This window comes from Equus asinus, chromosome 17 (genome assembly GCF_041296235.1).
Source record: "Equus asinus isolate D_3611 breed Donkey chromosome 17, EquAss-T2T_v2, whole genome shotgun sequence".
NCBI lineage: Eukaryota > Metazoa > Chordata > Mammalia > Perissodactyla > Equidae > Equus > Equus asinus.
In genome coordinates, this window is record NC_091806.1 from 24,438,564 (window position 1) to 24,465,377 (window position 26,814).

At 36.1% G+C, this 26,814-nt stretch overlaps 1 pseudogene; it reads right to left on the reverse strand.

Moving 5' to 3' along the window:
- Positions 1-8,064: 8,064 nt before the first annotated feature.
- Positions 8,065-12,621, reverse strand: LOC106844067 (olfactory receptor-like protein OLF2; annotated as a pseudogene).
- Between the last annotated feature and the right edge of the window lie 14,193 nt (positions 12,622-26,814).

Genomic DNA, 26,814 nt, shown 5'->3' on the forward strand with positions numbered 1-26,814 from the left:
TGCACCCAGGGTCCGAATCAGTGAACCCCGGGCTGCCAAAGTGGAACATGTGAACTTAACTGCTGCACCAGCAGGCTGGCCCCGATTTTTACTTTTTAAATAAAAATGATTCCAGAAAAAAAAACATATTCATATACATATACATACTGATGCTAATAGCCACTTGGTTTATATACAGTTCTTCATACCATAAAAATTCTGATATGTGTATAATTATACCTAATTAATTTATCGTAGCCAGATGTTTCTTTAAAATGGATTCTAACAAATGGCCTTACAGAGCAAAGAGATTTGAATTTAAATAAAGGCATTTTTGACCTTTTTACCATTCTCAGTTGTTTTATACCATCTAATTATCACCACACATTATCATGTTTACATATAGTGTCTCATGCGTTCTGAGTTGTCTCTAACAACCTCATACTATGAAACAGAAGTTGGAATGCAGGGTGATATGGAAACTTCTAGTCCCATACACATTGTTTACTTGAATCCATAGAAATTGCTAACAATAGATTCCTGAATATAGTGCAATGAAACAATTTGTCTTAAAGATAGCTCTCTTAAATAATCTCATGCAATGCTAAAGTGTATTTATGTTAAAGTGACATTTGAAAATTAACAAAATTAATGACCCAAGAACTCCTATATTTATGGAAGAACTGAGAGAGCACTCAATTCCCACTTCTAAACCAAGGCAGAATCACAAAAGTGACTGAGGATAAAAGGGTTGGCATATTGGGAGTTAAGCCGTTTTATTTTTCTTTAGCTGGGCATTTGAAAATAATGTCGGTGGGACAAGAAAGTGAAGAGGGCAGCTGCATTGCACAGTTCCAGAAACCAAATAGAAAATCAAGAAATTGGTGCTCTTTTATGTTGTGCAAGCTGGAAGCTGTGGCCACAATCTCTGTATTGTCCATTTATTGAGTAATACTTTATCCTGTGTGTGAATCATTGCTCTACTTTTACCAGTGCCGGTTGGATGTGTTCTTTAAATGCCTACAGTTGATTGATATTTCAAGAAAGTGTATAATAATCATGAACATTAAGCTGTACAACTTGAGTCTTAATACAGTTAATTTATTACCACAAAATCTGTAAATACAAAATTTGTGTAAAAAACAACAGAAGTAAGGTGTGCAAGACGTAAGAGGTTATGCATTTAAATCTTTCAGGTAGTTTCATATTTCTTCTGAAACCTCACCTGGAATAAACAGAAACATAGATTTTGCAGTTATTTTTGTTTCCAAATCATGCCTTTGCCTAATTTGTTGTTATGGAGTTTACTGCTGCTTTCTATAAAGACAGATTACTCTTCAGGCAAAATCCAATGAAATTAATGTCTTTTTAATTTTTGGAAAAGTGATTTTAGTGATAATTGTTAATGCCTTTTCATAATGTGTTGCTGCTATTTATGTAATGACTCCAATACTAAAATGCCGAATGTAATCCTGTGGGAGATATTGTTGATGCCATTCTCAAACCACCTAACTAATTGCCGATAATTTTCCATCAGGTAAACCTAAGAAAATGACATATTCCTGGTACCTAAGAGCTTTACTACCATTGCCCACTTCTCTGGTGCAAATTTGAAAGAGACAGAGTCATCTTTGGTCACCTTCTTCTGATTCCTTTCCATACTCATTTTCCCTCAGGTCTTTCGTGGCTCCAGGGATGCCAAATTTCTTCAGGCTACACTCTGTTTAGGCAAGATTCAGACTTTATTTTCATAAACATGGTTTCCCTTGCAGACCACGTAGTCTAACTCTCACTCCCGATTAAATCTAGAGCATGAGTAGAAATGTACTGCTGAAAATTGGATAACCTAACTTACTTCCCAAAGAATTTATGTTTTAATAGAGAATAGCTGGTGCCACTGATAACTCTAAACATAATGCTACATAGGTATCTATCTACTTATAAACTCTTTCCTTCAGAAAATAGTCGTATAGCCCTGAGTCACGGGCCATTATGAATAAGTTCAGTTCTGATAATGGTATCGAAGAAAACCAGGTTCACTAAATCTCCTTATTCTTACAAACAATATTAGAAGCGCTCATGGCTTGAAGAAGACATCTTTGATTTTAAAAAAAGCAGCAAGTTCTAATAACAAAAGAGATAGTTATTCTACGAAATATTTTATGAAAGTTGCTCCTTTTATTTTACAAAAATATCCTGAACTTTAATATAAGACATTACTACAGTTGAAATTTTGTAATAAGAAAGATCTGAAGTTTCTTATAAACTAATAGTGTATAAATTTTGCTTTTGAAAAAACTTTTTGATATCTAATGCACGTATAGAGAGTGGTTAAATAAGTATACAGCTAGATAAGTTTTCCACAAAAAGAAATACCCCTGTAACCAGGACCCAGACCAAGAAACAGAATATTACTAGAATCTACAATGCCTTCTACGTCATTCTCTTGTCACTGATCTCCTACTCTAAAGGAGTACTTTCTTTCTTGACTTTTACCATGATAGATTAGTTCCTATTTTCTTACCCACACAAAAGTGGATGTATACAGTATGCACTGCTTCATTCCACGCCAAACACTTGTGCTGTCCATTCATGTTGAATAGATGCAATTGCAACACCTTCAATCTCACTGTTGTATAGTGTTCTTTTGTACAAATATATCATTATTTATTTACCTACTTTCATGTTGATAGGCAGTTGTTTTTCCTTTTCCTGTTACCAATAATTTTAGTGTGAACATTCTTGTACATGTCTTTTAATAAAGATAGACACTCGTTTATCTTGCTTATAAAATAAGGAGTTGAAATTATTTATGAGTACCAGTGTACACAAAATTTTGATTTAGTAAATATTTAGTCATACAGTTTTCTACGAAGTATGCCAATCTACACTTTCACTATCACACTTTCAGTGTGTGAGTCTTCTGGCTTTTAAACATCTTCACCAACACTTAATGTTGTCTTCCACTTTAATTTTAGCCATTATGTATAGTATTTTACTTCCCTGGTGACTAATAACGTTGGATATCCACTTTTGTTTTTTTGAGGAAAATTAGCCCTGAGATAGCATCTGCCGCCAATCCTCATCTTTTTGCTGAAGATGACTGGCCCTGAGCTAACATCCATGCCCATCTTCCCCTACTTTATATGTGGGATGCCTACCACAGCATGAGTCGACAAGTCGTGTGTAGATTTGCACCTGGGATCTGAACGAGCAAGCCGTGGGCCACGAAAGCAGAAAGAGCAAACTTAACCACTGCACTACTTGGCCAGTCCTCGATATCCTCTTTTATGAGATGTCTTTTAATGTCAAAATGCAGAATAGAAAGGCAGTTAAATGAGTTCAGCTTGATGGTTCTGAGGGTCCTGCAACTCATGCTCAACCTATAAGCCATCATTGCCACCTCTATTTGGGGTCAAATGGCCTAGAGATGTAATGTTTTCCATTGATATGAATATATCCCCACCCATCTGCTATTTTTTAATCACCCCAAATAGAAATGAGTATATGCATTGATAGATTTATATTAACATAGGTATAGAATATGGTAGCTAGATGTTTAATAAAGAACATTTATTTTGAGCCTCGCTTTGGACAAAGTGGAAACTGAGGCCCAAAGAGGAAAAGTGATTTGTTGAAGGTCACAGTTACAGTGAGTTGAGAGTAGTCATTCAGACCCAATTTTGCTGTCATTGCTTCTCCAGTTCATAGATGTTTCTACAGAAGATTTCAACCTAGGTTAAATTTGCTGCCTCATCAGAAAGAGCCACATACTTATTGATTTAGTAAGAATTATTACTGTTTTATTTTTAAAACGTTGCTAAGGAGCTTTTCACCAGTATGGAGCTAGTTGCTTGTTTCATTATACATAGATCTAGTTGTCATCACTGGTTGAGTTTATGTTTAGGGATATCAATGCCTGAGCAGAAATAAGGAGCAATGATAAAAAACTGATCTATAACACTGAATCATTACACAAATTACTGAGGGATGCTATATATTGAGAGCCAGAGATGGGAAATGGAATCTACAAATGGTAGGATGATAGTTTGGTCAGTGACTGGGGCCTGACACATAGAGAATATCTGGCTATAAAATCTAGAGCAAGTGCTAAATCTGAAAGTGACGTAGAGTAGCAAGACAGAGTATAAACCAGTGAGGAAGACCTTGTAATAGTGAAAGTGTTCGCTGGTTTATGAATTGAAATCACAGTTCCATTTACTGCAGTGAATACTATCTTTAAAGTTTTGCCTACGCATATCTGTGGTGAGGTAGGGCTCTGGCCAACCTAAGCTTTCAATAGGGAAAAACAGAATGGCAGCCTGAGGGTGACGAGAACCAAATGCTTCTTCCCAAATACTGAGCAGGTAATGTTCTAGAAAGTGCATGGCTTCAGCACAACACATAGATATTGGTTTCTTCGCAGCTAAGTGTGCCATTTCAGCCATGGTCTTGGGATAGGGCTACACAGAATAAAATAAAATATGGTACACTGGGTTTCATCATCTAAACTCATTTCTTGGCCATGTGGGTTCTGGGACTTAGATTAGTAGAGCAGTTTCAAGCATCTGGCTTGGACATGAGAATGGTATGGCTAGCATGGGAATCCATGAAGTAACCTCTAGTCAACTCTAAGAGTGAAGGCAGGGTCAGGAAAGGTATGTCCTAAGGTCGCTGGGTAGAGAGCTTGTAATATGACTTGAGACTAAGATCTGCAACTAGAATCTGACGGATTAGGTAGGCAGACTCTAAAGTCAACAAGGATCCATACTGGAGACTTCTTTTCATGACAAAAATGTCATGAACGATACTACCTTTTTACAGCAGCAAGGATTTTACCCCTGATGGGGAATTAATAGACTTTGTATGATCTTAAAGCTTTCTTCATTAACCTCAGATATATATATATATTTCCTTATAATGCATATGTTAATCCCATATTAAAGAGATGGGGAAACAGACTCAATAAGATTAAGTAATCTAAGATCACATAGCTAACAAGTAAATGACAGTGCAGGTTTCCCCTGCTATCCAAAGGATCACTTTAGGCCACTTTGCTTTTACGAAAGACCTATATTAATACCTATTTACACTAACTTGAAGGAAATTGAAGGGGATTTTTACTTTAATGAAAAAAGGCAAAAAGCAAAAACAGCGTTCAGCACTTGTATTGCGGGGAGGCATTATGGAGGCGGCAGGCACCCAGAGCAGCGAGAGCGGCGCCGCCATCTCCTTCCCAAGGAACTACTCTTGACACGTCAGCATCAAGCGTTATAGCTTTGAGCTGTGTCTGTGAGTATCTGTGCTTTATCTTGAGTATTTTGTTGGGTTACTATTTTGGGTCTGAGAACGCTCAAAAAAGTTTCCCACATAAATTAATGATAAATAATTCTTCTATTAATGCCATTTCGTCTTACAAAAATTTCACAGGAACACTCTACATCAGATCGCGGTGGAAACTGGTGTACAGATTTGAGCTCAAGTCTGTCTGAATTCAAAGTCCAGCTTTTGTTTTGAACTCTCTCCCTTCTTGATTATTTTCTTAAACAAAAACGAAACAGAAGCAAACACAAAAATATCCTGCTGTTCTGACCATTTTAAAGTCTATTAAATCCGTGTTTTTAAAGAAAAACTTATAGAAAAAATAGTAAAGGATATTGTTTTTTCCTTAAACATATATATGGAAGATGGCCAGTGAATCCAATTTTACATAACATGAATAGGTTTAGTTTTGTTATTTTTTTTAAAGATTTTATTTTTTTCCTTTTTCTCCCCTAAGTCCCCCAGTACATAGTTGTATATTCTTCGTTGTGGGTCCTTCTAGTTGTGGCATGTGGGACCCTGCCTCAGCGTGGTTTGATGAGCAGTGCCATGTAGGCGCCCAGGATTCAAACCAAAGAAACACTGGGCCGCCTGCAGCGGAGTGCACAAACTTAACCACTCGGCCACGGGGCCAGCCCCATAGGTTTAGTTTTAGAGATATGAATATATTTACTGTATTTTAAGAAAGTAGATCAAGCGTAGAAGGGCTTTGGTTCGTGATATAGAGGTCTTAATGTATGAAATCGTCTATGAACAACAAGCACATTATTTGAGATTATAAAGAAAGATATCTAAGAGTAAGAAATATTTTTATTTGTCTTAAAACTCTGTTCAATTAGTAATTGAAGATAGTTAACTTATTGAAAATTGCTTGTTTTTATTTTTTATTTATTTAATTTTTTTGAGGAAGATTAGCCCTGAGCTAACTGCTGCCAATCCACCTCTTTTTGCTGAAGAAGGCTGGCCCTGAGCTAACATCCGTGCCCATCTTCTTCTACTTTATATGTGGAATGCCTACCACAGCATGGCTTGTCAAGCGGTGCCTTGTCCGCACCCCAGATCAGAACTGTTGAAACCCGGACCGCCAAAGCAGGAATGTGCGCACTTAACCGCTGTGCCACCAGGCCGGCCCCAAATTGCTTCTTTTTATTGTGTTGTTTCCTTCTTATGATGTCTGATGTATATAACACTCAGCACATTTTATGCACTAAAGGGATATATAAAATTAGAGAAGGGGATCTAAATGAAAAACCTGTATAACCCATTACACTCTCCTCTCAGGAAGAAAAAAGAGTGTCTCTATGTTCCTTTCTTGACAACCACCTAAAATAAAATGAATAATTTTGTCAACCTGAAGTATTGTTATGGTTTTCATAATTGAATTAATTGTTGATGACAATGAGAAAAATGTAAACATTTAACTTAAGTTATTAGCACATATATTAAGATAATCTAACATTCAGTTACTCAGCAATGACCACTATTAAAATTGTGTTTAGAATAGGATTACATTTAATTTCACAGATACAGAGAGCCAATATAAATCATTACAAATGGAATACTAATGTAAATACTGCTTTATTCTTTGCATTTTTTTTAACTAAATACATATAAGTTAATAACTCTTCCTTTCAACTTTAATTGTATCAATTGGGCATTAAAGCTGCTTTTTTTTTAAACTTTAAAAAGTTTAATGCTATGAACCCTACAAGAGAGATGGAGCTCTCTTCTCCAGGCCTTTTGAGAAAGAAGGTCCAGCTACATACCGCTAACTTGCATTCATGAAGTTTCTGTACATTTGTCAATTGCCCCATATCTGCTCTCCAGAGTGAGGGCAAGAAAAACATCCACAACTTGATGTGAAGTCTGTGAAGTGCAATATAAATCTAGAGTGGCTGATCCTGGGGATGACTACTGATAATAGTGGGGCAGAATGATGAGGAATAGAGGATCCAAGAAGTTCCCTACATTAAATGATCCCTGTTACTGATACTTATTCAATCTGACCAAAAGACAAGAAGCACAGAGGGATATCATCTAAGATGAACACACTAGAATAAAACAAAATAAAATAAAGGGAGTTGGGTTTTTTTTTTTTTCGTAAATGTACAGAGGCTTTTTTGCATCAGTTTTATAAGGGACACTCATTCGTTTAGTCAATATTTTTAATGGCATCCTGGAGCCAAACATTGTAAATAGCAAAGTAAAAATATTGGTGAACATGATAGACAATGACCTTGCATTTGTGGAAATTTGAGTTAGGGCAGAAGTTTTTAACTTATTCATATGTATTCATTTAGTACTTGTATACTTCTAAGTGTTATGACAGAACATTTATAGAGTGATATTAGTACTTAGGAAGGATAAAACAAACCTAATTTAATCCAGTAAGGACCCCTTCTGTCTGAGTAAGTTTACTAAACTTTATAGTTTAAAGGGATAATTGGAGCCTTAACAGGGTAAGTTGAATTGACAGGCATGGAGGGGTTGCTCTGCCTATGCTATCTCAGTGGGATAAAACCAAGAACAGAGAAGGGAGGTCTAAAAGGACCCTCTTTGCAAGCTAATTTATTACTACTCTTTCTTAGCTTGGAGAGATGATTAAGATCAGAAATGACTACTCCCTACACTCAACTTAAGCACAAAAATAGAGAATGCAAAAGAACTAAAAGATGTATTGGCGACACTGCAGGAATCTATGTCAAAGTAACTGAATTTAACTCTCAGAATCTCTAAGCAAATTTTTTTAGTGAAAACACAATTTCACCCAGAAGACAATTTAGTGCTAATTGTTTTTTTCAGGGCACTTTTCATATCATTATTCCTTAAGCTGTAGGTCAGTGGGTTTAACATAGTGATGACAACCATGTAGAAAACAGAGACCATTTTGTCTGTGTCCATGGAGTAACTCAAGCTGGGTCGCAATGCATGAACAGGAGTGTGCCATGCAATATAGCCACAGGGGTTAAGTGGGAAGCACAGGTGGAGAAGGCTTGGCGTTTCCCCTCAGCTGAGTTCATTATAAGGATGGTAGTTATGATGTAGCTATAGGAGATGAGGACTGTAATGATGCTGCAACCCAGAGCACAGCTACTATAAGTGAACATCACTATTTCATTGGTAGTTGTATATGAAGTGGACAGGGCTAGTAAGGGGGGGACGTCACAGAAAAAGTGATTGACGGTATTAGAATTGCAGAATGACAACTTAATCGTGCAAACAGTGAAGATTGCCGAATACATCAAGCTTTCAATGTACACAGTGGCCACTAGCTAGGTACAGTTTCCTGGACATGACAATTATATAAAGAAGTGGATTGCAAATGGCTCCGTAATGGTCATATGCTATGACAGCCAACATGAGGCATTCTACACCTGCAAAGACCCCAAACAAATACACCTGAATTGGACATAAATTATATGGAATTGCCTTTTGCTTAGATAAGAAATCAGCCAGCATCTTGGGAGAGACAACAGTGGAATAGCAGGCATCAAAGAACGACATATTCCTCAGAAAGTAATACATGGTTGAGTGAAGTCTGGAGTCCATCTTGATCAGCAGATCTTCCCTAGATTGGCAATCACTGTTATGTCATAAACCAGCAGAAAGAGCACAAACTGGCCCTGCTGCACATCCTGTCTGTTAGAAAGCGCTAGGAATAGGAAGTCAATAAACACAGTGCAGTTGTCAACAGCCAACACTCAGGTCTGGAAATCCCTGGTTGCGAAAGAAAGAAATGGAAGTGGAGGGTAACATCATCTTACCATTTTAATAGTTAAACTGCTGGTGTTTCCTATTTTTCAGTAATTATTAAAAGAGATAAACAATGTTAAGACTGCATGAGATAAACTAACTTCTTGGAAATATATCCAATTTAATGTAAATTGACAATGATAATGATAATATCACTTTTATTTAACATTGTACAGAGTTTGTATCACAGTTTCATTCAAATTAAATTATGCTCTTTCCACACCAACCTATGTAGTATTGATGATATGCTTTGCTACTTCTAGCATACTGAGAAATTGATGTCTCTGAGTTGAAGCAATACTTCTCAATTTAATTGGTCCACAAAACCCTCATCTTCTGACACAGTTGTTATTTTTTTTTCAAAATTGCAAAAATGTTGTTATATCCTGTAATAGAGAGGCATAGTTCAATAAGAGATGTAGGTAATGAACATATTTCTTTGTTTTTCCCTTATCATCCACAACTGTGGAGCAGGCAGATCTCTGGCAGATTCCTGGACATAACAGGCCTTGGATATATCCAGCCTCAATTAACAAGGGATAGAGATAGATGTCATCCAGGACTCACTGGAGCGGGGAGGATTGTAGTTGTTGGACAAGAGAGTGGGAGGGTCTCTATGAGTGATGCACTACAGTGCACAGACAAGCATGTGCCAGGCCTAACCTGGCTCGCACAAAATCTATTCACCAGCAGAACAGATGTGTAAGACACATGATTAAAGTTCTCTTGTGTCACAGTCCCATGATATCAGAAAGAGTCATATCTGAAGTGTACCCCATCCCAATCCCTAGAAGTTTTAATATTGATTTACTTTTTCTTTGATGTCTGTTTCTCTTAAATATCTCTGAAATTTGTCCCCCTTTCGTGTAAAAGAGCTGATGGTCGTTGGAAGGCCAATTGAATTATATGGCCCACTGTTTATATTTTACCCAAGTCAAATATGTTATATATAATATTATCTATGACCTCCTCTGTTCTCTACAAATATAAGAAAAGTGGAGCTGAAGGTAGATTAAGAACAGAAAAAGAGTATCTAAATAATGCTCTAGTGATCATTGTGCAGGTCTCCAAACCCTTGGTCTGAACTCGTCTGAATATCTGTCTCTGTATAAAGATTTAAAAAATCCTTTCCTTGAAAAGAAAACATATTTAAAAAATGTTAAAGTAAAGGTAAGATTAAAAGCAAAAACTGGCCACATACACGATCCATACTTGTATTTTAAAGTATTGTCTGCTGTCTATGTATATATGTATTTAAAATAAATAGCCTGATGAAAGTGATTAAAATAGGTTTGTATAATATTTTATACCTTCCTTTACTTTTGTAACACAGTTTCAGCATAAAAAGTGTAAAGTAAATAAACAAATCTAAACTATAAATAATAAAAACAACAACACGTTTTTATATGTATTCCAGAACTACTGACACGTTTGTTTCATGCAATTCTACCTTCCAGAGGGTTCAGCATTGTCTCCTGGTTGATCTGGATTATATAACCATCCCTGGTCTGGTCCCTGCATGTTAAACACTTGGTCTCCCAGGATTAAGTGACAAATATGATAATACGATTTATCATCTGTTATTTCCTACAGGATGGGTGACTAAGAAAGAAATAAGTACTTTTTTTAAATGTTACTTTTGTACCTCTCTACCTTACTGTAGCCCAATATCATACTTATTTAACAATAGTAAAATGACTACGGTCAATTTGTGAGCATTGCTTATTTCTAGCTCAACAATCCTTATACAGGCATTTTTTTTAATTCCAAAATTAAGGAAAGAAATGCAAACCCACTTATGCTCACACACTTACACAAATACACCTACACAAACACTCTCCCATCAAACTTATTCACAAAATAAACATTTTTGTAAATACAGACAAAAAACTGACTATAATCACAGTGCATACAAATAACTAGACTCTGTTGCCTATGTAAGCAGATTTTTGATTTTTAAACAAAAATTATGTCAGAATAAAGATATTTTATATATTTAAATGAGTGTTTTGAATAGAGGCAATGCATTCCTTTCTATTGATGCATGTTAATTTATGCAACCTATCCTCTGCTAATGGTCACTTAGATTATAGACAATCTTAGTATCATAAAAACTCTGATATGAATAAAATTATACTTACATAATGTTTCCTAGTCATTTCTTTCTGTAAAATAAATTCTAAGAAATGACCTTTAATAACAAAGAGAGTTAACAGTAAAAAAGGAGAATGGAGGCCTTTTTAGGATAGATGTTTTATATTATTTAATTATCACCACATCTCATATATTTTATATTATCATTTATGTCTTCAGTTGTCTCTGACAAATTCATTATATAATACAGAAATTGAAACCCAGAGCTGATAAGTCTACTTGTAGTGTCTCTGAGACCGTAATCTACCTTGACTTCATAGAAATTGCTCACAATAGATTCCTGAATACAGTGCAATGAAACAAATTTGACTTAAGACGTAACTCTCTTAAATACTCTTATGGAATGTTAAAGTGTGTTATGTTAAAGTGATACTTGAAAATTCAAAAACTTAATGACCCATAGACTCCTAGATTTCTGAGAGAACTGAAAGACCATTCAATTTCCACTTCTAAACCAAGGTAGGATCTCAACAGGGATTAAGGGCAGAAGGGTTGCCACATTGCGATATAATCTGTTTTATTTATGTCAGCTGGGCACTTGAACTTTATTAACTTGATGTGAAGTGAAAATGATGCGCCATTCTAAGAAACAAATAGAAAATAAAGAAATTGATGTTCTTTGACATTGTAGAACCTGGCAGCTTAGAGGGATAATCTCCATAATGTTTGTTTACTGAGTGATATTTTAGTATGTGTGTGAATCATTGCTACACAATTACAAGCATAGGTTGCTATGTGTTCTTTAAATGCCTACAGTTACTTAATGTACAAAAAATGTACAACAACCACAAACATTAGCTCTACATCTTGAGTCTTAATGTAGTTAACTTAACTGCCACAAACCCATAAGTGAAAAATTTGTGTAAACAACAAAGAAGTAAGATGTGCAATTCATGTACCAGATTATACGTTCTAATATGTTTCATATTAATTTCACATTTCTTCTGAAAAATCACCCTAATTAAACAGAAACACGCATTTTTATTTATTTTTGTTTACTTATTTGTCTGGTTTGTATTATGGAGTTTCTTCCTGCTTTTTATAAAGCTAGAATGCTCTTCAGGCAAATTCACTTAAATTGGTATCTTTTTAATTTTGGGCAAAGTGATTTTAATGACAATGTTTAATGACTTTTCATAATGTGGTGTTATTATTTGTGTGATGATCCCGATACTAAAATATCAAATTTAATCCTGTGGGAGATATTGCCGAGGAATATCTCAAACCATCAAAGTAATTGTAGTAATTTTCCATCAGGTAAATGTAAGATAATGATATGTTTGTGATATCTAAGAGCTCTACGACCTTCTCTACTCCTCTGGAGCATATTTGAAGTAGAAGAAGTCTTTGATCACTTTCCTCTGATTCCTTTACACACTCATTTTCCCTCAGGTCTTCCCTGTCTGCAGCCATGTCAATTTCCTCAGTCTGTACTCAGTTTATCAGGATTAAGAATCCATCTTTATAAACATGACTTCCCTTCCAGATCATGAAGTCTAACTCTAACTGACCATTAATTCTGAAGCATGGGCAATAGTACCTCCTACAAAATAGGTTAATCTAAATTACTTCCCAAAGGATTTGTTTTTTAATAGAATGACTTTCTTTAGCTATGGGAGGAAGAGAATTAAGGTAGACTTTAAAGCACCAGAGAAAAACAAGTGAGAAAAAATTCTAAATCTGCATGGCTTTTCTGGTATTGCTGATGCCCCTAAACATAATACTATGTAAGCAACTGTCTGCTTATAAACTTCTTCCAGAAAATGGTTGCCTGGTCCTGAGAATTCAGTGCATGATAGTGCTACCGAGGAAAACCAGTTTCACTAAGTCCACCTATTTCAGGAAATAAGAAAAGCAGTGCCTGTGGGTTACTGAAAACGTCTCTGTTCTATAACCAAGGTTGCACTTTTTACTAACATAAAGGATAATCATGGGGCTGGCCCGGTGATGCAGCAGTTAAGTGCAAACATTCCGATTTAGGGGCCGGGGTTCGCAGGTTCAGATCCCAGGTCGGGATATGGCACCGCTTGGCACGCCATGCTGTGGTAGGCGTCCTACATATAAAATAGAGGAAGGTGGGCACAGATGTTAGCTCAGGGCCAGTCTTCCTCAGCAAAAAGAGGAGGATTGGCAGCAGTTAGCTTAGGGCCATCTTCCTCAAAACAAAAAGAAAAAAGGATAATCATTTAATGAAATACACTGTGAATGCTGTATCCTATATCAACTTTACAAGAATATCTTGAAAACATGTTTTATATAAGAAACTTGTCAAGATTTAAAAATTAATAATAGAATCCTTTAGTTGATTACAATATGATAGCCAATCATGATTGTTTTTAGAGAACTTCTTAAAGTTTTGTATCTATATAAGCTATGTATATATTTTTTAAACAGGTGAATTTTTGAAAATTAAGAGTCTTTGTATCCAAACTCTAACCATCTGACCATAAAACAGAATAAAATGAGCATTTCACAGTCTTTCCGTGAGGCCTAGCAAAAATTGATGCTTTATAGGATAGATAGTTTGACATATATTTTAAAAACTATAGAGAAGTGAAATCATTAGGTTTTTATCCTTTAATATCTAGATTCTTTCATTCAATAGTATGTATATGTTAGTGCCTAAAAACATAGGTTTCCTACCTGTCCCACAAGATGGGCCAAATAAAAATTGGAACTCCAGGCTTATGGCAAGGAAAGGATTTTTATTTTGGGTGATATCAGCCAGGAGATGAGAGTGAGCCCTCAATTTGTCTCATTTCTTCTCATATCCCCAAAATATGGGAGGCCTGGGGTTTTAGTTTTGTGAGGAATGTGGCTGCTTATAGGAGGGGTAGGGGGAGTCAGTGGCCTTGCTGGTCAGAGCTTTCCCACCAGCCTGCATTCTGCCTTGGGATGCTGCTGGTAGAAAAGAGGAGGAGATAATGAGGAATCCAGCTGGCTGTCCTTTCCTGTCTGTCTGCATGGTAGATAATGATTCTGGAGCCAGGAAGTCAGGGAATAAGTAGGGAATGAGTGCTTGGGTTTTAACTCCATACATGCTGGGTTTAATGTAGAGGAAGTGATGTCAGCGCCAGTATCATATATAATATTCCTCCATGCTGTTGCATGTGATAATAGTTCATTCTTTCTCTTTGCTGTGAAGTGTCCCAATGAAGAAATGTATTATAGATTATTTCTCAAATTCCAAATAATGCTACATTGATCATTTTTTCCACAAGCTTTGGGTGTACATACTCACTTATTTCTATTGGATATAAAACTAGGAATGGAATTTTAGGGCCAGCTGTGATAGATACTGTCATGCAGTTTTCCAAAGCTGAATGTCAATTCTGACTTCTGTTGTTAATGTGTGAGAGCTGTAGTTGTTCCACAGCCACACAAGCACTCGATATTAATATTGTGAATCGCTTTTATTTTAGCTACTCCTCAGGTGAGTCATAGTACTGTACTATGATTTTAATTTTTATTTTCCTGAACCCTAATAAAGTGTATAACCATTCTGTGTAGTGTATGTTAAAGGCTGAATGCAGAATGGGTGGCCATTTAAAAGAGCTGTGTTTAAAAGTATTTGAAATTCCACAATTCACACTCTAGCCGATATCATTATTGCCACTGAAGTGAAATCAGCCTAAAGATACAATTCAGTTCTTTGTGTGAAGATGAAACCACTGTTTTGTTTTGTTTGTTTGTTTGTAAATATTCCCAATAATGGGAATATGTTTACACAGCATTAGAACCACAGATATATAAAGATGGATTATAGCAACTGGAAAAAACTTAGATATACTGTAGTGTGTAACCCTACTTTACAGAGAGAAGGGGACAGAGGTATAGTGAGGAAGAGCGATTTGTGAAACACCATGGTATTTATAATTGCATTGGGTGCCTCATTCACAGCATATTTCTGGAGTTGAATTTGCAGAGAGGTTAAATTTTCTGCCTCTTGCTTTAACAGAAATTCACATATACTGGGTTATATAGCTTACTACTGCTGTGTTCTAACAAATGTAGTTATACAGCCTATCACTAGTATGTATCTATCTGTTTACCGTGTTACAGGTTGTTATATTTGGGCATATGGCCCTAATCTACCATCACTATGTCATTATTATCTTTAGAGATTTCAGTGCCAAGGCCATAAGAAAGGAGTCCATATACAGAAACAGGCTTAAACATTACCCACTTCACAAAGTCATTGGCAATATCCTGTTTGAAGAAAAATATTTTCTATCACTTCCTGGTGGATGTGTGAAAACAGTGTTATGTAATAATGTTAAGAGTGGAAGGGGGGCCGGCCCGGTGGTACAGCGATTATGTTCACATGTTACGCTTCTCGGCCCATGGTTCAGATCCCGGGTATGGACATGGCACCACTTGGCAAGCCATGCTGTGGCAGGTGTCCTACATATAAAAAGTAGAGGAAGATGGGCACGGATGTTAGCTCAGGGCCAGTCTTCCTAAGCAAAAAGAGGAGGATTGGCAGCAGTTAGCTCAAGGCTAATCTTCCTCAAAAAAAAAAAAATGTGGATGGGATGGATGTGTATTAACTTAGATGACCTAGAATACACCAAAGATTTTGATATTATGTTTTCTATATTTCTGTAGAATTCCAACATGGAAGGGTTAGTTTAGGCCATTGGCCCCAAGTTTCTATTTAGTCATGAATGAGAAGGAACAGAATACATGACCCCAAAATATGCCACTTTGTTATTTGGATTATTTAGAGCAGAAGACAAGCAAGGCCCACTCACGAAGAACTGTTTACCTTCCCATTAACTGCCTGAAAGAATGTATGAGGGGCCTGAACCAGGAGACAACTAATACCAAAATATTGATCAGAAAGACTGTAACCGAAAGTTTGGTCTCTGAACCCGATGCCAATCCAAATAACGAGAACAGAGTCTTGAGTGGAAAAGGAAAGGTTTTTACTATGCCAGACACAGGGAGCAAAGCAAGGGCTCGTGCCTCAAAAATTGCTAGCTCCCCGATGAGGACTAGGTAGGGATTTTTATTTGGGGTTTGGGGGAGGGCAGGGGGGAACGTGTAGCTTGTGCAGCTCGGTGCTTTCCCACCAGCCTGCGTTTGGCCTTGAGAGGCTGCTTGCAGCCAGGCCGTGGAAGGGTGGGGGTGGGGGGGAGTGAGATAAGAGGATGGCAGGTGGGCGTCCTTCACCATTGCCTCATCTTCCTGTTTGATGTGGGTTCCAGCGCCCAGAGTTAAGGAGTTGAGGTCTGGGAAGCCTCCGCTCCTTGATATTCTTGAGACAGCAGCTTTCCTGGCAAACTTCAAGGACACATGATTAGCTAAACTTCAGTGTGCCTCCAACTGCAGGCCACCTGGGCTTTTAACAATTTGTAACTCCCATTTAGTTGTAAAGCTCAAGGAGTCCAAGTTTAAAGAAACAGGTATTTACATATGAGTGGAGCTAGAGAAGCAGGAAAGGGGGTGGTGGGTTTTAGTTTTAACCCCGTATATGCTGGGTTCAGTGTGGGGGAACTGATATCAGGGCTGATATTAAGAGCCTGTAACAAGACTTCTCTAGATGGCATGGCAAACGTTGGTTTACCAAATATTTGCTCTTCTTATCTTCCTGTGAATTGTCTTCCCCCCCTTTGAAGCTCCAGACCCCTACCTCTTCTCCTTAGTTCTGGATGACATATAGGTAATTGACTGACTCTCTTTGGGTCTTACATCTTTGGGCTTCCCATATATGTGAAATCTGTTTTTCTCCTGTTAATCTGTCCTATCTAGATTGAATTATCAGAGATGCCAAAGAACCTAGTAGGAAAACAGTGAAGTTTTATTCCCCTCCATGAATCTGCTATACAGTATTCCCAGCAAATGATTTTGCAAACTCAGATGGCATAAATTCAGGGAGATGAAATGAACAACTGATCCATTAGATTTCTTCCATTTTTAGACACATTTATTGAGCTTAAGGTAGCACATTTAAGAGAATAAAATTTCCTTCTTGTTAGTTTTCACTCTTTACATGTTTGTAAAGCAGCCGATATGAAGATCACACCAATCTTTACATGATATTAATGTCATATGTCACATGGAAGGAAGATGGCATGTGTATAACTTTGGAATAGTGGAAATCCACTGACTCTCTGATTGGTTGGACTTTAATATATTTCAAACAATATTTTCTGCTATATTGTGTTATTGAGAAAGATTAACAAAAGAGTATGGGTAAGTTGAAACAATATGATATGGGGGGAAACCCTTAAAACTTTTCCTCAAAATAGCATTAACCATATATATTTTTTTCCATCGTCATATTTTTCACTATTCTGTCACTGTGTCTCCTTTCCCAGCAAAGGAGCCTCTGAGGCTTTACTTCCATTCCACAATTCTTCACATAAGACATTTACATTTACGTAAAGGGCAAATTCCAATGGATAATTAAGAAGGCCAATGAATCTCCTATGGTCCTTCAAATATGCAGCCATACCCAAGTTTTCTCAAAAGCTGTACAAGTGTTTAACACCAGAAAGTTTGAGCAAAGCCAGATGATGCAGAGTACATCAAGAAAGTGCACAGGTGAATGCTTTTTACTTCCTGTGTAATTAATATGAATGTCTTTACAGATTAATTAACTTAGTAACCACAATAATTATTTGTACTTCCTTAAAATCTATAAAATAAACATACAAGGCACATATCATGCCCTCATTTAATTTATTTTGACCAACATTTAATAAACACTCGAAAATATTATTGAATATGTTGATTTTTATTAATTATTTTTTTTTCTTTTTTGTGTCCCAGACACAACACAGGCACTGGGATGACAGGGATAGAGCACTGTGTCCGTTAGTAAAGAATGCTCATGGTCACATATTGGAGTTAATTGTTTAATCAATACAGTAAGAGAGACGATGATGTCTTGAGTAGAGTATTATTAGCAAACCACAAAGATAGAATTCAACCACCACTGTGAAGAGGGAAGATGGGAAGAACTGACTGGAAGTTATTGGGTTGAGAATGTCAGAACAAGGATGTACTTTACCAGGACCCTCCACTTTGTTCTTTATCCTTCCCATGTTAGACTTCATATCCTCTAAGAAGGCATTGTCTACCTGATGCGGGGTCGGTGAGCCGAGGAGTCAAAGAAAGATTTCTTAGACTCTCAAGATCTGGCAGTAGTGCTCTTTTATTTAGAGAATAGTGTGGAATAGCATGGGGACAGGACCCATGGGCAGTCAGAGCTTCTGCTGCTGCCCTGAGTTGAGGGTTAGGGCTAATTTTATAAGGCATGGGTACGTGACTTATTTTTACTGGAAAAAAGAAAAGTTGATGTAAAAAGTCATTAAATGATTTCAGTGCAGATGGGGTCTGGTTATTGTGCGGTCATATAACTTTAGATACGAATCTGGTCATATAGATCGGCATGCAGGTGAGGATGCCCCGGGCTTCTCTCCCTGGGGCAGTCCTAATTCATACCATAAAAAAAGTCCACTGGGTCATATAGTTTGGCATGTAGGCCAGGTCACCTTGGGCTTCTCTAGCTGGGGCAGCCTTAATCCACATCATACCCACCTCAGGATCTGTAATTCCCTGCCTCTCTGTCTAGGATCCTTTCCTCTCACCACCATTCATTGTATCTCTATTCAGTTTATATCTGAACTAAATTTCAAAGAATCTTTTGTCTGCACCCTACATTGAGACATTTTGCTTGAACTTAGAGTATCTTGCCTTTTTATTTCACGTTGATATATACTTTATGATAAATTATTTGTAAGATTAGCTAATTTATGTTTCTGATTTCCAGTACATTATAGGATCCACTAGTTAAGAAACTACTGCAATCACCAGCAAATGCAAATCACCTAGAAGCACAATGGGTGCATTCTAAACACTAATAACCCTTAGTGTAATTAAATTAATACATAAAATAAACATCAAGCAAGTGAAAAGTTGGAAAACTAAGATGGTGATTAGAAAGAAGGGTCATGCTCATTGCTTCATTAAAGAAAAATAATTGATTTTATCACTGACATGATATTGCATATAAGTTAACAAATGAAGATTATTATAGTACTGCTTTTTGAATATGGCATCATTAGTCTTTATTGAGACACGAAACATGTTTTATAGAACTCCTCTATCACCCTTCCTCATTGGTTTGCTGTAGTGTTTATAACCCACTTGTTTTCCTGATCTTTACCAGATGACAAATCCCTTCCCATCCAAACACAAGTGATGAAAATAAGTGGAAACAGCAGGCTACAATTTGTAAATTTGCATATTTTAGGATTATAAATTGACTTCTCCATTACAGTGAAAATGGAAAGAAGTATAAATGCTCCTGAGAGATATATGCTTCTGTCTTGTATTTCTGTATGCATTATGTATGTGTGTGTCTGTTGATATAAGAAAATTTGAATGAGGGTGGTGGTATGATTTTTTATATTTTCCTAGACTTATAATATTATGGTAGGTGGTCCGTATGCAGTTGGATTTACATATATTTGTATTTGTAATGTGTTATCTATATTATTATTTGAAAAATACAAAAACAAATATTAAATTTATGTATACAACATCACTTGCACAATGATCAAAAAGTAGTGATTTACTTATAAACCTTTATTAAAACATCAATAAATAAAATTTTTACTATCCTTATACAAACATCAAATGAGGTCAGTGAAATTCACGCAGCTTTAACAAAGAAATATCATATTTGGCCATTAGATTACAGAGTTTATTTAAGTGAATTGCAAAGTAAAAATGATTTATCTACAAAATCTTCAATACTTGATTTCCAATTTTGCAAAAGTGTAAAAGTCTTTCCTCATTGCGTTCTTTAAATTTAACCATTTAGAAACCTACCTGTTGAGTAAGTCTTTCTGATCTTATCTCTGATACATAAACAATAGGCAGATTACATTCTATTTTGACCCCGTGACTGCTGGGAATTAAATCTCTAAAGTTTTTGCATTCTGTGTTATGAGAACATGATTAATTAGATTTCTGGTTCTATATTTTCCACTGTGAATGCTACAACAATTCTAGCAAATCCTAAACTTTTAATTTTGACTCCATTCACCAAATTGATCAGTCATAAATTTACCATAATTTATTTTAAGGTTATGTTTCATGGCTATCATGAATCTATACCCTCCTCATGTGAGCCAGATGTCTAATAGAATTCGGATAGATCCTCGACTTAATGATTTCCATCTGCTGTTTCTGGTTTATACCGTTTCCTCCATTTCTGATATCTCGTTTGCCTCCCATTTAGAAATATTGTAATCTTACATTTTAGTTTTCATTAGTCATTGTCTGACTGTTTTTTCCCCCAGGTACATGTCAATTACCCTCATTTCTATAATGTGTTGACTATGTAGGGGCAGAAAAGTTTTCCCTTCTTCCCACTAGGTTCTTTCACTGGCTTAATAATTAAATTGATTTAATAAGAGATTAAAAGGAGAAAAACAAATTTAATTTCATTTGCATAGGAGCCCCATAAAAATACGAGACTCAAAGAAGTGACCAAAGCTTTTAAAACTTGTATAAAAAAGAGACAGTAAATTTGTAAAAAATTGACAAGACTAAAGGATTTAGGCTTCAGATAGTAAATTAGTGTAGAAGAAACAAGGTGTGTTTACGTAGCCTTCTTGGTCCTCAATTCCCTACCTCTGGTGATAAGGATGGCTTCTACCTTCCTGGTACAGCAAGCGTAACTTTCACATGAGACATTTATTTCCTGCTTTTAGGGATGAATTTAAATATAGACCATTGCGGATATCTTACCAATTGTGGGACCAGCCCCATGGCCAAATGGTTAAGTTCGTGTGCTCTACTTCAGTGGCGTAGGGTTTTGCTGGTTCAGATCATGGGCATGGACGTGGCACCACTCATCCAGCCATGTTGAGGTGGCATCCCACATAGCACAACCAGAAGGACCTATGACTAGAATACATGATTATGTACTTGGGGGATTTGAGAAGAAGAGGAAGAAGGAAAAAAAACAGAAGATTGGCAACAGATGTTAGCTCAGGTGTCATTCTTTAAAAAAAAATTAATATAGACCATTGTGAATATCTTACAAATATTTTTGTGTTTTCCCTATATTATTTAACTTTCCTCAATGCACAACATCATATATTTCAAATATTATCTTGTGTTGCCTGAGCTGTCTCTAACAACCTCATTATACTGGTAGTGAAAGTGAGATCTAGAAGTACTCAGCAAACTTCTGGAGTTTCATAGGCATTATGGTTTTGACTCAAATAAATTGCTCTTACTAGGTTCCTAGTACAGTGTAAGGAACATCAGAGCCTTGTACTAAGTGAGATAAGTCAGACAAAGAAAGACAAATACTGTACAATATGACTTAAATGGCATCTAAAAAAACCCGTCTTATAGAAACACAGTGTGGAATGGTGGTTCCCTGGGTCTCAGGGTAGGGGAGTTGAGGAGATGCTGATTGAAAGGTAAACACTTGTAGTTATAAGAGGAATAAGCTCTGGAGATCCAATGCACAGCACTGTGATTATAGTTACCATACTGTATTATATACTTCAAAGTTGCTAACAAACTAGATCTTAAATGTTCTCACCACAAAAGGGAAATACTAATTATCTGATGAGGAGCATGTGCTAGCTAATGATATGGTGGTAACTGTATTCCAGTATATAAAAGTATGAAATAAACTCTGTATTGAACAATTCCTAGACGCACAAGAAAATAATTAAAATGGTGCCCCTGGAGTTGTGCAGCATGGCGGCCGTGGGGATACTCTCTGTATTGACCATGTTCTGAGTGACATTTTAAAATGTGTGAATCATTTCAGGATGCTGACAAGCACAAATTTCCATGTGTTCACTAACTTCTACTGCTGATTGCAATGTACAATAATACATTCCTGCTGTATACTCTGCCACGTGATTAACATTTCTTTATCACAAAAAAAGTAAATTCAAAATTTGTATATACACAATTTACTAAATGATAAATATGAACCAGAGTATACCTTCAAATACTCCAGGTAATTTGTTTCTTCTTAAACCACACTGGGAACTAGATAGAGGCGTAGACTTTTTTCAGGGTCCTATAAAGCTAGACTAGACCTTAGGCTAAAAGGTTAAAATAAAGTATTCTTGATATGGGGTAAGGGCATCTTAGTGATATATTTCAATGCTTTTATGCATTTTACTGTGTCTATTTGTGTGATTATGTTGATGCAAATATACTTTACTCTTATATGAGATATTAAGAAAACAAAGCTCAAACTAAATAAGTGTAATAAATTGTCACCTGTTCAACTGAAGACACTAACGCATTTGTGTTACCCAAGAGCTTTAGTACCATTATCTACTTCTCTGATACATCTTTGAAGGAATGGAAATTGACCTTGGTCACTTTGTTCTGATTCCTTTCTAAACTCATTTTCCTGTCAGGTGCTTCTCTGTCTCCAGGGGTGACCAATCTCTTCAGATTTCACTTTGTTGAGGCAAGACCTAAATTTAGGTGCCTAAACATGACTTCCCCTGAAGACTATTTAGTATAACTTCCCTCCAACACTTTCCTTAAAACCTGAGCCTCAGTGGCTACATTATAATCAGAAATTGGATAATTAACCTCCCAAAGAGATTTGTCTTTAATTGGAGCTGACTTTCTTATATCATGGAAGAAAATGACTTAATTGGAATTTAAGACATCAGAGACAAGCGAGAAAAAAAATCTATGTCTAATATGTTCCTTGGTGCCACAGTGCATCTAAATGTAATACTATGTAGGCAACTGTTTACTTATAAACTCTTTCTTTTAGAAAATAGTTGTATGGCCCTGAATCATGGACCATTATTAGAAAGTTCAGTACATAATAGTGATACCAAGGAAAACCAGGTTCACTAAGTCTCCTTGTTGCTGGAAACATTATTAGGAGTGCTTATGGGTTGAATAAGTCATCTTTGTTTTTTAATAGCAAAATGAAGAATTATCCACTGGAATACTCTGTGAAAGTTACACTTTATTGTGTATAATGAATTTCTAGGGTTAAAAATTTATAATAATAAAATCCTAAAGCTTCCTGTAATCTGGTTTCTTATAATCTGCTCTTGGAAAATATTTTTGATGTGAAAATGAACAGAAAAAAACATTTCTGTATATATGAATCTGTAGAGAGAATCTTTACGATAATTATATACATAAATCAAAAACTACTTCTGTAACCAGAACTCAGACCGAAAAATAGTGCGTTACCAGTGTCAACAAGGCCTTCTATATGCTCCCTCCTGAGTTATTGATCTTTTACCACCAAGGAATGTTTACTTTTTTGCGCTTTGTCATGATAGATTAGTTTTATACTTTTTGAACCACATGTAAGTGGATGCTACAGTATGCACTGTTTCATTCAACATCATGCTTGTGCAATCCATTCTTACTGTCACATGCAGTTGCAGTACATTCATTCTAATTAATTCTAATTAATTCTAATGTGCAGTTAAGTTCACATATTCCACTTCTGTGGCCTAGGGGTTTGCCAGTTCAGATCCCAGGTGCAGACATGGTTCTGCTTGGCAAGTCATGCTCTGGTAGGCGTCCCACAAATAAAGTAGAGGAAGATGGGCACGAATGTTAGTTCAAAGCAGTCCTCCTCAGCAAAAAGAGGAAGATTGGTGGCAGATGTTAGCTCAGGGCTAATAGTCCTCAAAAAAAAAAAAAAAGTGTTTCTTAAATTCAAAATGCAGAACATAAGGTCAGTTAAATGGGTTCAGCTCTATGTTGTTGAGAGTCCTGCAACCCCCTGCTATTTATCTGTCATCATTACCACTTCTATTTCAGAGCAACTTGGCTTCAAAATGTAATTTATTTTTTGGTTATGAATATATTCACACCCATCTGTCATTGTTTTTTAATCTCCCCAAATACAGAAGTAGATTTGTACATTACTCCTTGATAGTATCAAATCCATATAGAAACAGACTGTGATAGCTGCAATGTGCAACAAAGATTATTCAGCTCAGACCCTTCTTTCGGTAGAGTGGAAATGAAAGCCCTAAGGGGAAAAGCGATGTGTTGAAGGTCACAGTTATTGTGAGTCAAGAGTAGATTCAGACCGATTTTGTTGTCATTGTTTCTCTAGGTCATAGCACATTTCTAGAGTTGACATCAACCTGGATTAAATGTGTTGCCTCTAAAGAAACAGCCACACACTTATCAAAATAGTGAGAATTAGCATTGTTTGCTATAACACATTATGCTAACCAGCTTTTTGCCAATGTGTAGTTAATTTCTTGTATCATTCTATGTATAACTTAATCTGTCATCACTTCTTGTGTTGATGTTTAACAATACCAGGGCCTGGGCAGAAATAAGAAGCTATGATGAAGGAATTGACCTACAATATTGACTCATTATAAAGACATCGATAATATCTTACTCGACAATAATATTTGCCATCAATAAGTGGTAGGTATACTATGACAAACATAAGAATTAGAGAAATAGAAAGTGAAGAAAATGGTTAGTATTGAATTAAATGAAGTAAAATATATTAAAATATTTCAATACTAGCTTTCCTTGACTTTCTTTGGAAAATCCACACAGAAATATCTTGCAGTCATAGTCCAAGACCCTAGTTGAATCATGAGTTTCCCAATGTTTCCATTAAGTGATTATTCATCCTTTGCTTTCACAAATTTAGACACAAGATCTCACAACTTATAAAAATCGGTCAATTCCACTTGGAGACATCCTTTTATTGAACTTAAAATACATCATGTAATAGACAATGTTTCCTTGTCTTTAGTTCACACATTAGAATTATATCTGCTTATAGGAGCAAAGATCCAGATGAAATCTGATTTCAAATACAGTATAGCTGTCTTATCAGAGCGCAGTGTGCTACTTGGATGGCATCTTCATACTTCTGAGACTGACGCCCAACTTTTCTTGGACTTTAGTGATTCGATCCCACTCCTGCCATGCTCTTGTTCAAGATAGAATATAGTTCATAGGCAAAATTTCAAAAGCACATAACCCAAATTTCAAATGGGTTGATTGAGGAGATATTATGACTAAAAGGAGCATCCCCCATCATTTTTTTCTACCTCTATACTTCCCCCTACCATGTCTCAAAATCCCAATAAAACTACCACCCTGGAGAGCAGAGGAGTCTCATTGTCCTTTGTTCTACTTGGGGTATACTGCCCATTGGAAATGTTTTCACACAAAGACATTTAACAAGGGAACATAGATAGCCTTAGATATTGATGACTTTTAGCTTGTGTAATTGTAGCAAACATATGAGTGCCCTTGATTCTTGTATGGTCTTTCAGATGCATGTCCTTGCCTTGTTTCTAAACAAGGCACTTCTGGTGATTAAATCATCAGCAAACTAGAGCAGACCTGTGTAAAGTTATCAAATATCTTGTAAATGTTCAGATAAGAGCTCTTTGGTTTAATTATTTTCCAAATAATTTATGTGTATGTCTTTAACTTTCCATTACCTGTAAGTATCCACACCCAGTTTTTGTTCTTACTTATAAGATACAAAAATGAATTCAAGGCACATACTAGATCCCCAGTGATTGTTTTAGCCTTATATGTAACAAACATTCAATAAAAATTAACTTTTTATAGTGTCTTTCTTTCAGATGCTATGCTGTTGCTTGAGTAAAGAGATAAAATGCAAAGCCCTAAATCTCAGAGTTAAAAACCCTACACTGATGTAAAGAATTTAGGAAACAGAGCCATATAATCAACAATATTCTGAGGCACAGGGTGCTGTGTGAACCAAACTGAGAGTGCTGGAAGGGAAGAAAGTCCCACGGAGGAAGTGACTAAGTTGTAATTTGCAGCACGTGGGTTGACTCGTCAGGTCAGTCCCCTTTGCCCTCTATATCCTAGCCACAGTGGTCTCCTTTAAATTCAAGAGAAATGGCATGCTTCTGCCCACATCAAGTCGTCTCTAATTGTTGATTCATCTCCCTAAAATTCTTTCTCTACCAGCTCTCAGTTAATTTCCACTTATCTTTTAGATCCCAGATTGACTCCATTTCCAGGAAGCACTTTTTAACTTTGTTCACTATATGTGAACAATTTGTTTTGGGTTTATAGTGACTAGTCTTTCTACATTATGGGAGAAATATAGTTTATTATAAATAATTTGAATGATTATTTGATTAATTTTTCACTTCCTTTAGGTGATAAGCTTCATTAGTACAAAAGCCACTGGAATCACCATGAAATACACAACACATAGAAGTGCAACAAACACTTAGAAAACTCTTAGTAACTTTAAGAAAAGTAAATAAGTGCAAAAATAAAAGATTTAGAAAACAAAATTTTGGCAAAATAGGAGTTTAGAAATTTTCCACAAATAGGGAGTACAAAATATTCAAGATATAAAATTACACATGGCATATTTAGGGAATGACACATATTAGTGTGGCAGGAACACTGTATAAATACTTATTGGATCACCCCATAGTAGCAAAAACAATTTTGATTTTCATGTGTTATACTGCAATATTGGGAGAAAATGTATACATATATATACCTTTTCAGTGAAACCACTTTATATTTTTAAACATTTTTATGTGTTATAGTGTAAGATTGAGAGAAAAACATACATCTAAATTT